At 34.9% G+C, this 13564-nt stretch overlaps 1 pseudogene; it reads right to left on the reverse strand.

The window, feature by feature from the left end:
• Positions 1-1812: 1812 nt before the first annotated feature.
• The window catches only part of LOC141519209 (oligoribonuclease, mitochondrial-like), a 54300-nt pseudogene continuing 42548 nt past the window's right edge, over positions 1813-13564 (reverse strand).

Genomic DNA, 13564 nt, shown 5'->3' on the forward strand with positions numbered 1-13564 from the left:
TTTCACTCTGTCCCTCTTCTAAAATGTGCTGTGGGACTGCCAAGTGGTGCATCGGACAGAGCACCAGCCCTGGAGCCAAGAGGCCCCAAGCCTACATCCCACCCCAGATACCCAGCAGCCACCTGTCCCTGTGGTCCCAGACAGGCCACCCAACCCCACCACCTTGCTAAAAGTAAAAAATAAAATGTGTTAATATGACTATTCTTTCCCATGATCCACACTCTATTCTATCCCTATATCCCCCCTCATTTCCCCTGTCCCATTTTTCTCCTTTTTCTTCTAGATTTCTATACCCTATTGAGTGTGTATGCTGTTTCTTCTCTGAGCTATTTCTGTTGAGAATGAAGGATCTCTCATTCCCTTTAACTTCTCACCCCCCATAATATCATTGCAAAAGCTACTTCTTGACTCTTTTACATGAAATACCTTAGCTTATTCTACATCTTCTTTCTCCCAGTACATTTCCTTTTCACTCATTGGCTCCATTTTTAGAATATATACCTTCAAATTCAGTGCTCTCCTGCACCTCATCTATAAAGGCTACTTCTAACTATTCTATTAAATGAGAAGGTTCATATGAGTATTACCAATATCATCTTTCCACGTAGGAATACACAGAGTTCATTATCATTTAGTCATTCATAATTTATCCTTCTTGTCCACCCTCTCTATACTTAGCTAGAGTCCTATATTTGAAGATCAAACTTTCTGTTCACCTCTGGTCATTTCAACGGAAACATTTGAAATTCCCCTGCTGATATTCCAATTTGTGCTTGGTGCTCCCTGGGGTGGCAAGTCAGGAAACCCAGGCACCCTGGGGCTGTTCCAAAAGTCCAAAGATCTTTTGCTCAGGTGCACTGCCACCCCCTCCAACCCCATGGAACAGAGCCTTCCCACTATTTTCCAAGTTACCTTGGGCTGAAGAATTGTCTCAATAGATCTTTCTGTTGGTTCTATCTCTAGAAAATTTAGTTAGAGTCATAATTTTAAAGTTTTTGAAATATGTTGGAGAGAGCTCCAAAGAAAGTTTGTTCTCCTTTCACTATCTTCCCCAAAATTATTATTTTTTGCAAATGATATGACTGCTTAGAGATACCTAGAGACTTCACCAAAAACTCAAGTGAAACAATAAACAACTTCAGCAAAATTGCAGAATATCAAATAAAACTACATTAAGTCATTAGCATATTTATATCTTGAAAGTCTATCAACTAAGACACGCATAGCAACTATATGAATATAAAAACAAAAAGTCTTCATGGAAAGATAGAACTAAATAATTGGGTAAATTGCTCATGGGAACACCAAGTCAATTCAATTAAAAGGATAATATCTCCTAATTTACAATGCCATTTCAAGCAAATCATCAAAAAATTACTGTATATTTATAGAGCTTGAGAAATAAATAACAAAATTTATCTTGAAGAACAAAAGATCAAGAATACCAAGGTAATTAATGCAAAGGACAAATCCTTTTCTAAAAAATAATGTTCAACCTTTTTTTCCCCCTATCTTGGTGAGGGACAGAAAAGACAGAAAAGGAAGCAATAAATACATCTCAAGGGGGAAGGTGCTAGGGAGAGGAATATGGATCCATGACAAACGATCAGTTTACCTAGGTCCCACTATCAACTGTGGTTCCAGGCTTGGGAAGTTCCAGTCACTTTGGTTCCAACTTCAGTTATGATTTGATCCCATTCTTTGTTCAATCTTGTTAGAATCTCTTGGAGTCTATTGATGTGTCTCCTCTCGCTCAATAAAATTTAACATTATCCTTATATGATCCATGTCTGGTGGTCTCCTGGATGACCTTTAGCTCAGCACCAATTCTTTTGCATTCTCTCCATTTTCTATAATGTTCCTCTTCTTGTCATCTTTTTTCTCTTGAAGATATTATTCCAATAAAACTGAAGTTCCTTAATGCTTTCGCTGATGTCACCCAATGCCCTGTGAGAAGCAGCCTTCTTTGTTACAAATTCATATTCTTCTGGATACCAGTGTCTGCACAGATCTTTACCTATGCTCACATCAATTATCCTAGAATGAAGATGTTTCATGACATGGGGCATGTATATGTCATGAAACTTCTTATTTGCATGACCTGAATTTCTTGCAAGTGGACAGAGCCCCGGAGGAGTCTTCTGTTGTACGAAGGAAAGGAATTCATACTTTGCCTGCTGCACTGTAATTTTATTCTCCTTCACTGCCTTGGTAAGACCAGACTTCGCATGATGTTCCTTACACCATTATGACATGCTGTCTAACAACTCATCTGGTTGATGAGCCAAAATATTCAGGTCAGTGTCTTTTATGAGACAGGCCATCTCAGTGATCTGGTCTGTCTCTATATCCAATCCTGTCATCTCCAGATCCACCCAGACCATCTTCTGCACCATGCTCTCCCCTGCCACCAATGGCCACTTCATTTCAGAGACCTCTTGCCTCCAGCCACCACCCCCCAGCCAGATTTTGCAATAGCCTGAAGCTCACTTATCATCAGCCCACACTCACAATGAGATATTTTAAAAGTGCTTTGCAAACATTTCCTACTCTGTTTGGCTGTTAGCTAATATAAGGATAATGTTATCTGGCTTAAATAAACTTATAGTCTAGAAAAAAGAAATAATAGTGTGTTAAAAAATACCAATAATTCAAAGGATTTTTCAACCATTTCAATTTATAAATAATGGTAATTCCTCTTTAATATGAAATCCAATACAAATTCAAAGTAAGCATCATAGTTTATGCTAAAGCAAAGACCCATAACCATTTGTAATTATTTAAATTTTTAAAATCAATTTTAATTAAATCCACTAAAAAACTCATTTTGATTCTTTCATACATTCTTAACAATGATATAATAAAGATCATTTTATGGACTGATTGCAATAGGACATTTTGAAGAACTGACTCTTAAGAATCAAACAACAAAAGGAACTACCACACTTATTGGTAAATTCTACTTGTGGAAATCCTGCTGGTTGCTGAATCAAAAGCTATCAGGTATCCTGCCCATTGTACCAGTTTAAAATGCTTTTACTAGATTTATAAACAGATCAATTTATAATGCTTCTAACAGGCAGCAAAGAATCACATCTATAAGACAGTTTTAAAGTTTTATTATATTTATTTATTTATTTAGGACTAGGTTTTGAGTGAGGAAACATCCAAAGACAATGTAGTCACAACTAAGATATAAATAAGAAATAGACTGAGCCTGCTAATCATTTTGTGCAGAGATGCTCTTTGTATTTGTATTAGCAGTGGCAGTCTCTTTCCTCATAATGGAACATGAATGAGCTAGGTATCACATCTCATTTCAAACTTTGGCAGTCTGTAATCATTTGCTAATAAATGAAGACATCGTTCAACATGCAGGTGGGTGCCAATAGCAATTGGGAATCTTCCATGTTTATGTTATTCCATTCCATTTACATCTGTACTTGTCACCCAGACATGAAAAAAATTTCTGATGCTTAGAAAGAAATACCCAAATGACCTGAAAAGTAATCATATCCAGTAACCAAGTGTGAATATTGCTTAAAGGTTAGTTTTTATAAACACATTCAAAAACATTTAGACTAGTGAATTATAGGGTAAAAAAACTTTCAGTGTGTTGAGTATTGAACAAGTTCAAACAAATAACCAAAAAATCAAGCACTCATCTGAGGCAAAGATATATTGCAAATAAACTAATTTATACATGAGCTTTGAAATATATTTTGTGCTTTACTATGACTATCAAGTAAAAATGATAGGAAGCATAAAGAGCCACCTGCCTTTTAAGTATGCTCTTGAAATTCATCATGGAAACATAATGCCTTCATAGAAATTATATCTGAAAGGGGGCAAAATAGAAATTCCCAATATTAAGTTAACACCAAAACTGTTTTGTTCATCTGAAAACCGCACTACCCAATATTATCAATTAAAACAATTATTGCATTGGGGTTTATTTGCACATAGATAATTGCTTTCAATGAAGAAAAAAAGAAATCAGATCCTCCTTCCCAGGTACCCCCAAATTACATAGTTATGTGAAATAATAGATTATCAATATACATATTATATCTGAAAATAGTATAATTGTACTAGAAAGTGATGAATATAGAAAATCTGGAAAACAATGCAGAGTAAATAAAATAAATATAAAGATATTATATATAATGCAAATTAAAAGGACAAGATATTTTTCATAATGATCAAGTCTAACATCAGTGATGATATATTATAAAACAATCACTTTCTTACTTTGCAGTCTGGGGGACATTATAGTTTTGGAGTATTATATATATATACTATCATACTTGTTTGCTATGTTAATTTTACTGAATTACTTTGTTGTTTCATTTTATTGTTTCCCCCATATTTGTTATAAGAGTTTGGCTAGATGATTATAATGTTGAATATATTCAGAAATAAAGGTTATATGAGAACACAGTGAATCAATACTTTTTTAAAAAGTGTTAAATTAATCAAATGAAAACTAGTAAGCATTCTTGTTTCATCTTTCCCCCCTTAAAAGCCTTAGATGTCTTCAAAAGACATCTAAGGTACTTCTTCTTACAGTAGACCTTACCTAATTCTCTAGAGATTATTTCTGCCCCTTTCTTGAATTTATTTTGAATTAATTTAAATGAATTAATTTAGGTACATGTTGTATCTGTCATTTTAATTCATAGTAGTTGCTTAATAGACATGTATCTAGTTGTTTGAATTGGATATCATCTGGTTATTTTAATTTGATGAATTTTAATTAAAACAACAATGTTCAAATGTTCTTGTAAGGGTTAGAATAGTAATTAATGTGTTGAAAATGGTTGACGTGTTAGACTTTAAGTTTGATACATATTTAGTCTATTTGCCTTAAAGGGATGGCTAAGTCACTTCAATTCTCTGATCCTCTTTCATCATGTATAAAATGGAGTTAAAAAAAACTATATGGGAAGGGTAGCTAGGTTGCTCAGTGGATAGAGCACTGACCCTGGTGTCAGGAGTACCTGAATTCAAGTGCAACCTCAGACACTTAAAAATTGCCTAGCTGTGTGGTCCTGGGCAAGCCACTTTAATCCCATCACCTTGCAAAAAAAAAAACCCTAAAATTAAAAAAAAGAAAGGTCTATCTCACTAGGGTGGGAGGGGTGCTAGGTCCAAGAGCAGCAGCTGCCAACCACACAGCAAGGGCTCTGTAGCAATGGTCCTAGCTTAGGACAATTCACCTTGCTGCAAACCAGGCTAAACAGCAAGGCCTCTCTGCAAGGGATCAAGCCAGCACAAGACACCAGCAAGATATTGGCCTTACTAACCTCAGGGTTTGCTACTTGCTTAACTGATCTCCTGGGGTCAGCTGTAAAGAAGCCCTGTTTCTATAGCAATAGTCCAACCCTGGAGCCAAAGAGCAAAAAAATATCTCTCCCTTAGGGACAACAGGAAGACAAAAAATATTTTGTTTAAATAGCAAGCAAGCAGAGAAACATCACACCTTGAAAAGGGCAGCAAGGAGGACCCACCCCTTATTATAAGCCAGAAGGAAAGCCTACTGTCTAATTCCTAAAGTAAAGTGAAAGGAGAAGCAAGACCCTGAGTCCCAGCAAAAAAATGTTTGGAACAGTGCAGAACCAGGTCCTAACTTTGACATAAAAGCACCAACTCACAAAATAGGCAAAAAATGAGCAAAAAGCTAACAAACAAAATATACAATTTGACCACAGGCAATTAACAGTGACAGGGTGTACCATGACACAAACTAAGAAGAGGACAATGTCAAAATGATTACATGTGAAGCCTCAAAGGAAAATACAATTTGGGCTCAGGACAAAAAAAATGAATTCCTGGAAGAGCTTAAAGAAGATTATATGAAACAAAGAAGTAGAAGGAAGAAAAGGATGGGGATGAGAGAAATAAAAGGATAAAGGAGGAGAAAATGACATGGAGGTAAATGGAATAACAGAATCTATTAAAAAAAAAACAGAATTTTCCATCAAGAAACACACACCTACACATAAAAACATATGCGCACACACACAAATATATTGGGGTCCCTATTGGTAAAAACAATAATGTAGACCCCTTAATCAGTAAAAGTCATGAATAATGTGGATTTAGTAGCAAAAGTCATTTTTAGCGAAATCCATGAATAATACAAATTAAGATTAATGTAAACTCAATCTAAATACACTGACCAGGAAGTGATCAGGAAACAACCAGCATATATTCAATCCATTACCATGCATACCTAGGTCTCCAGCCCAAAGAACACTGATATGGAACACAGATCTCATATCTGAACCCAGTGCTGAGGAGAGTAAATCCAAAAATACCAGTTAATACATATTAACATTCTCTATATCTTCTCCTTCTATTTTCTTATTTCAATAATTACCATGGAACTTTTGATGATACTTGGCAGGAATTCAATGTGTGATCTGTTTACCCATCCCAAATTTCCCCATGTGAGTACCCTACTCTAATTATTAAACTATTTATACAATAAATCTGGAGCTCCTCAGCTTCTTTCTTTGCCATCATGTTGGACCCATTGTTGGGGGAGTCTAAAATATCCCACTATGGGGGGATTTTCAGACAGGTCATATATGTATGTTTATACATGTACAATTCTGATTATAGGTTAAAAAGGTCTCTCCCTGATTTGAGTGCTGGCTTCACTCTTCCTGATCCCTATCTGACCACTAGACTCAGATGACACCAGAGGAAAAAATGAGTCTGATAATTTTTCCCAGTTCTCTCTCACTTAAATGCAATTCACTTGCATATCATGGCATCACATCCCTGATGTCATGATCTTCTTCAAGAACAAGGGACAAACAATAACAACAACAACAACAACAACAACAACAACAATGACTTATCAATGTCCTCTCCAAAACTTAAGTGTCTAGTGTTTAATAGAGTATTCTGTATATTGAATGATGAGAGAGTAGATTTCAGGAGGATAATCTTTTCTTATACCTGGACGCTGCTCAACAAGGTTCAAGATACCAATATATTTTTTGGCAATCATTCCATTCAAATGTTAATTAACATTCCTCTTGTCATCTTCTAATATCCCTACATTTTTCTTTCAGTAAATCTACTGTCTTACCCAGTTTTTCCTACCTGGTAGTTTTGAAGTCACTTGATTGAATCCAATTTAAGAGTTTTACATCCTTATTGAATTTAATTTTATTAGATATAATGCAAGGTAGTAGACTGTCAGGATCTGTTTGGATACTAACTTTGATATTAATTGTTTTCACTATCTCTTCTAGCTTTGTGTCATTTGAAAACTTGAATGAGATACTGTCTATCCTTTTACCCAAATCAATGATATAAACTGTTTAAAAGACCACAACAAATGATATTAGGCCAAACTCAGATCCCTGATTAATCTGGAGACCTCCTTCAAAAATAAATCTAGATGAAATCTATGTCTTCAGTAGATTAGATTTTCCAGGCTGTCCTAAGAAACTGGGATTTTACATGTTAAAATTAATATGGATTCAACTACTGTACTAATTCATTTGATAGACAAAAAATTACTTCTATTTGAAGAAAAGAATAATGAAGAACAACATATCCTGAAACCAGTTAAAATTGTTTAGAGGAGAATTCTAGTAATCATGGAGGTACCAGGACCTAATGGCAATCTGGAAATTTAAAGATATTCCAGACATGCAACTCCTTACGCCCAATTGTATTCACATTTGATGCCAACAATTTCTCATTTTCTTGATATTCTTAAAAAGTGAAGGACTTTTACAATATATGAGTCTACCAATATGTGAGCAAACCAATATGAGCTTTTATAGTGCCTGTCTTCTACAAATTATTTCCTGTTTATCATTTATTACACTTTAGCTTGTTTGTACACCTGTTCATGTATTGTCTCTAAGACTGTGAGTTTCTCAGGAATAAGGACCCTCATTTACCCTTTTTTTTTTTGGAATTCCTAGTCCTCCATATAGCAACTGACATGTATTGTCTCTAAGATTGTAAGTTTCTCAGGAATAAGGACCCTCATTTACCCTTTTTTTTTTTTTTGGAATTCCTAGTCCTCCATATAGTAACTGACAAAGAGCAGGTAATTAACAAATCTTATTGACTGACATACTGACTTCATATGTTTAATTTTGGAGGCGGTGCGGAAGAGGTCTGTATTACTGATATCTTTGGAATAACCTGAGTCTAGAACTCTGTCTTCATGAAAACTGACAATTCATCTATATCTTATAATCACAGAAACACAGCAAAGGAAACTGAGAAATCAGAGAATATGAGGAAAATTAAGAGGGAGAAGTAACCAAGTATAAACAAACTTCCTGGGGAAAAATAGTTGAATGAAAAAAGCTTTAGAAATGGTGAGGAAGATTAGAAATAAGAGGAACTGGGAAAGACTTACTTAAGAAGTTGAGTTCAAATATTATTTAATAGATAATTATGTCTTTGATGAAATATGATTATTTTTGGTGAATCAATGAAGTAAAATTTATTAAAGGGCTTTTATGTGCCAATCACTATGCTGGTACTTGTAGAAGCAAGAAGGATTTTCAGTTGCTGATAAGCTCTAGTAGGCTCACATATTGTAAAATTCTTCACCTTATAAAAATCCTGAAGAAAATTAGAAATGGTTAAAAGTGAAAACTTGGTGAGATTGAAGGTCATACTGCAGGTAAATGAATAATGAATGGGTACATAAGCATACTAGTCTTTTGACTCTGGACAGCTTATTTAAACCTGTCTGTCTCAGTTTTCTCATCTGTAAAATTATTGGATAATTTTGTGAAGAAAATTTTATCAAGAAAATCTCAAATGAGATCACAAAGAGTCAGACAGAACTGAACTATGATGACAAAAACTGAGGTAGCAAGAGAAAATTTGTCCTTCTAGAAGTTTAGAGAACAAGAGTAGAATAAATAAGAGAAAAGCCAGATCTAATGAAAGTTTTGAAGGACCTGAGAACTGAGAATGCTTGTAGGCAGTGGAAAAAGTTTTTATGCTTTAGAATGAGTTTAATAATAATAATAATAATAATAATAATAATAATAATAATAATAATAAAAAGATAATTCTGAGAGATATGGAATTGCATGAGAATAAAGGGCAGAAATAGAATTAACTTGGGGTAGCTCAAAATTCATTTCAGTTGTTCAAATGATCAGGTGATGAGTACATAAAAATGAATATACAAATCAAACACAGAAGGGAAAAAAGAAAGTTAACAATGAGATCTTGATATCATTAGTATAACTATGGGAATCTCTCTAACTCATATAAGTGACAGTGCAGGGCAAATTAAATTTTATTTTTGTTGTTATTATGAGTCAGAGAAGTCTCAGAAATATAGAAATAGAATGAGAGAAGCATAAAATGTTAATCCAGGTGATTGCAAAAGAGGTGAACAAGTTTATCAGATGAAAATTTGAACTGTAAATCCAAAAGGTCTAGGCATAGAATATAAGCTAGACTATAAAGTGGTGAATGGTAGTGGAAGACTTCAGTAAAGTATTTTTTTTTCTCTGTAAGATTGCAAAGGTGATAGACAAAGTGCTAGTTGCTATGGTGACTGGTTGCCTCAAGTCAAAATAAATGGTTAATTCATGAGGAAATAATCTCCCTTTAGAATGGGAAGCAAAGGCTATTTCTGTTCTATTTAAAAGTGAAGCTTATCCAACCAACATGGCAGAGAGAAGACAGGCACTGTGCTAAGGTCTCCTAGTTTCCATTCAAAATAACATGAAAGATACCTCTTAACAGAAATTCTATAGACAAAATCCAGAAAAAGTACCTAGGAGAAGAACACCTACTCAAAGGTCTGTCTCCGGGGACCATGAGTGAACTGGGAAAAGAGAGCAGACAGTCAGCTCAGGGGCAGTCACTGGGTGAAGCTAGAGGATCGGTGTTAGCCACAGAGGTTTTGTTCAGTGGCTGGGCCTAGAACCAACTTTAACCTCAGAATCTTTGCCTGGAGTAGTGTAGGTCTGGTAAGTCCCAGCCAAGCTGGAGGACAAGTTTCAGCACAGATAGTTGCAGAGCTCTGCTGGACATTGACCTGTTGGTCTCAGGGACCTGAGATCCATACTTGTAGTACAGCCCTCATTCCTGAACAAACAGTAAATGCCCCTCCTACCATTCAGACTCAGATGGTGGCAGCATACTTCCCTTAGCTGAAAGGGAGATTAGCTACTTCCCTCAAGGCCTAGCCCACATTGTTCAAGGGCAATTCAGACCCTGCTGTGTCCCCACTCCCCACTATAGGTCCAGGGAGAATGACTCAAACACTCCAGTGAAAGCAACCAGCACCCCCTACTGGCTGGCCCACTTGGAGTTACTAAACTCAGTGAACAAAGCCTCTCAGGTTTCAAAAATAAAGCTCTGAGATCTAGACCCTCCTTCTAAACAAGATCCTAGGAAAATGAAGAAAGGCCATAAAGAAGAAAACACTTCTCACACAAAATCAGATTTAAATAACGGAGCAAATATCAACTGCTCATGGGTAGGTCAAGCTAATATCATAAAAATGGCAATTCTAACAAAATTAAGCTGCTTGTTTAGTGTTCTACCAATCAAAATTCCAAAAACATTACTGAGTTAGGAAAAAATGCAAGTAAATTCAAATGAAGTAATGAAAAGTTGAGAATTTTCAGGGATTTAATAAAAAAAGTGCAAAAGAAGGGGCTTAGCCCTAACAGATCTAAAATTATATTATAAAGCATCAGTCATCAAAAATGTCTGGTATTGGCTAAGAAATAGAGTGATAGACCAGTGGAACAGAGTAGGTGCAATAGCAGGAAAAGATTATAGTAATGTCCTGTTTGATAAAGCCAAAGAGTCCAATTATTGGGATAAAAACTCTCTCTTTGATAACAACTGTTGGGAAAATTGGAAGTCAGTATAGCAGAAATTTGGATTAGACCAACAACTCACACTCTATACCAAGATAAGATACAAATAGATACAGTATTTGGAAATAAAAAAAAACATTATTATAAGCAAAATAGAAAATCAAGGAGTAGTTCATCTGTCAGATCTATGGAAAGGGAAGCTGTTTATGACCAAGGAAGAGATGGAGTACATCAATAAAAACAATCGAGAGTTTTGATTATATTAAAATGCTTTTGCACAGACAAAAACATTGTAACCAAGATTACAAGAAATGTAGTAACTTGGGAAACAGTTTTTACAACTAGTATTTCTTACAAAGGACTAATTTCTAAAATATACAGAGAAGTAAGTTAATTTTTTTAAAACAACTAACCATTCCTCAATTGACAAATGGTCAAAGGTTATGCAGAGGCAATTCACAGATGAGGAAATAAAAGTGATCCAGAGTCATATGAAAAAATTGCTCTAAATCATTGCTTTTTAGAGAAATGCAAATTAAAGCATCTCTGAAGTACCACCTCACACCTCTCAGACTGGATAATATGCCAGGAAAGGACAATGATCAATGTTGGAAGGAATGTGGGAAATCTTGGAAACTAAAGCATTGTTGGTGAAGCTGTGAATTCATCCAATGTTTCTGGAGAGAAATTTAGGATTATACCCAAAGGGCAATGAAAATGTGCATAGCCTTTGATCCAGCAATACCACTATGGAGTCTATAACTTGAAGAGATTTTGAAATAGGGCAAATGTCACTTGTACAAAAAGATTCATAGAAGCTCACATTCAACTAAAGATCAATGTTTACCATGGAAACAATGTAAAGACTAACAGATTGCCATCTGTGGGGGGTGGGTTGAGAGAAACAAGATTAGGACAAAAATTGTAAAATTCAATATAAATAAAATCATCTCTTATTCCTTATAATTCTCTTAGCACTTTGATAAGCCTTCTCGACACTTGTCAAACCGACCCTTTAAATTGAGCCAGTTAAATGAATGTTTATGTGGACCCCCACAAAAAAGATAATGATTTTTTTTGGATATATTAAATTTAAGATATCTATTGGACATCCAACCTGTGATGTCTTTTTTATTTTTAAACTTATTCTTCTATTTATTTATTTTCATCCTTTTGTACACACATATTTCCAAGTTACACAATTTCCCTTCATCCTTTCTTCCTGTCCCCCTCTCCTCAGTAGGGAATTGTTTTATTATTTTACAAGCATATTTTGTTAAACATATTTTCAAATTGGTAATTTTGGCATAAGGAATTAGGATCAAGGGAAAGAGATATATGAGATAATTTTTATAAAATGTTCATCAGTTTCAGAAGGGTTTTTTTTTTCCTATGTGTTTTGTTTGGTTTTGTTTTTCTTCCTTTCCTTGGGGATAATATAGTCCATATTCAGTCAAATACAGTTGTCCTAGCTCTATGGACTGTTGAGAGGACTTGTCTCCATCAAGGTTGTTCATCTCATAACATTGAGGTGTACATTGTTCTCTTGGCTCTACCCATTCCATGTTTCTCTAGAGTCTGACCATTTATGGGTTTTTTTTGTAGTGTTTTGTTTTTGTTTTTGTTCTTTTAGTTTTTGCAAGGCTATGGGGTTAAGTGGCTTGCCCAAGGCCACATAGCTAGGAGTGTCTGAGGTCAGATTTGAACTCAGGTACTCCTGCCTCTAGAGCTGGTGCTCTATCCACCACACCACCTAGCCACCCCCATTCATGGTTTCTTATAGAACAATAATATTTCATAATATTCATCTACCATAACTTAATAAACTGTAGTATATGTATGTGATGGAACACTATTGTCTATTAGAAATCAGGAGGGAAGTGTACTCAGGGAAGCCTGGAAGGATTTACATGAATTGATGCTGAGTGAGATAGGCAGAACCTGAAGACTATTGTACATCCAAACAGCAACATGGGGGGTCATGATCAATCCTAATGGACTTGATCATTCCATCAGTGCAACAATCGGGCAAAACTTTGGGATATCTGCAATGGAGAATACCATCTGCATCCAGAGAAAGAATTGTGGAGTTTGAACAAAGACCAAAGACTGTTTGTTACCTTTAATTAAAAAAAAATGAACATTATCTTATTGTGTAATTTTGCTATCTCTTTTTCTTTATTTTTTTCCTTAGGGATATGATCTCTTTCTCATCATGTTCAACTTAGATCAATGTATACCATGGAAACAATGTAAATACTAACACACTGAATATTCTGGGGGAGGGGTGAGGGGAGGGAAGTGAGATTAGGGGGGGGAATTGTAAAATTCAAATAAATAAGTTAATTAAAAATATTATCCCTAAGTAACTTCACTCTTTATAGTCATAAAGGTGATCTTAACATATGTTACCAAGCAAAATCCAGAGTTTGTCTTGTATCTTCCCTAAACTTTGGTGATCTATTTCTGACTCTGTTAAAATTTCTGATTTTATTACATGAACTTTTAAAATAATTTTTAATGTTATTTAATTATCAAACAAATTAAAAATCTAAAAATGTGAGGCAGAAAATAGTTCTGCCTCTTAAATATTTCCCAAATCTGTCAATTTCCTCCAAAGTTAATATAGAACTTAGTTTAATGTTTCATAATTGTAACTTCAAAATAATTTTTCATAACACCTTTTTTCACTCCAGAGCCAATTAGCTGATATTTCAATTCAA

Source organism: Macrotis lagotis, chromosome 3 (assembly GCF_037893015.1).
Source record: "Macrotis lagotis isolate mMagLag1 chromosome 3, bilby.v1.9.chrom.fasta, whole genome shotgun sequence".
NCBI classification, from domain to species: Eukaryota; Metazoa; Chordata; class Mammalia; order Peramelemorphia; family Peramelidae; genus Macrotis; species Macrotis lagotis.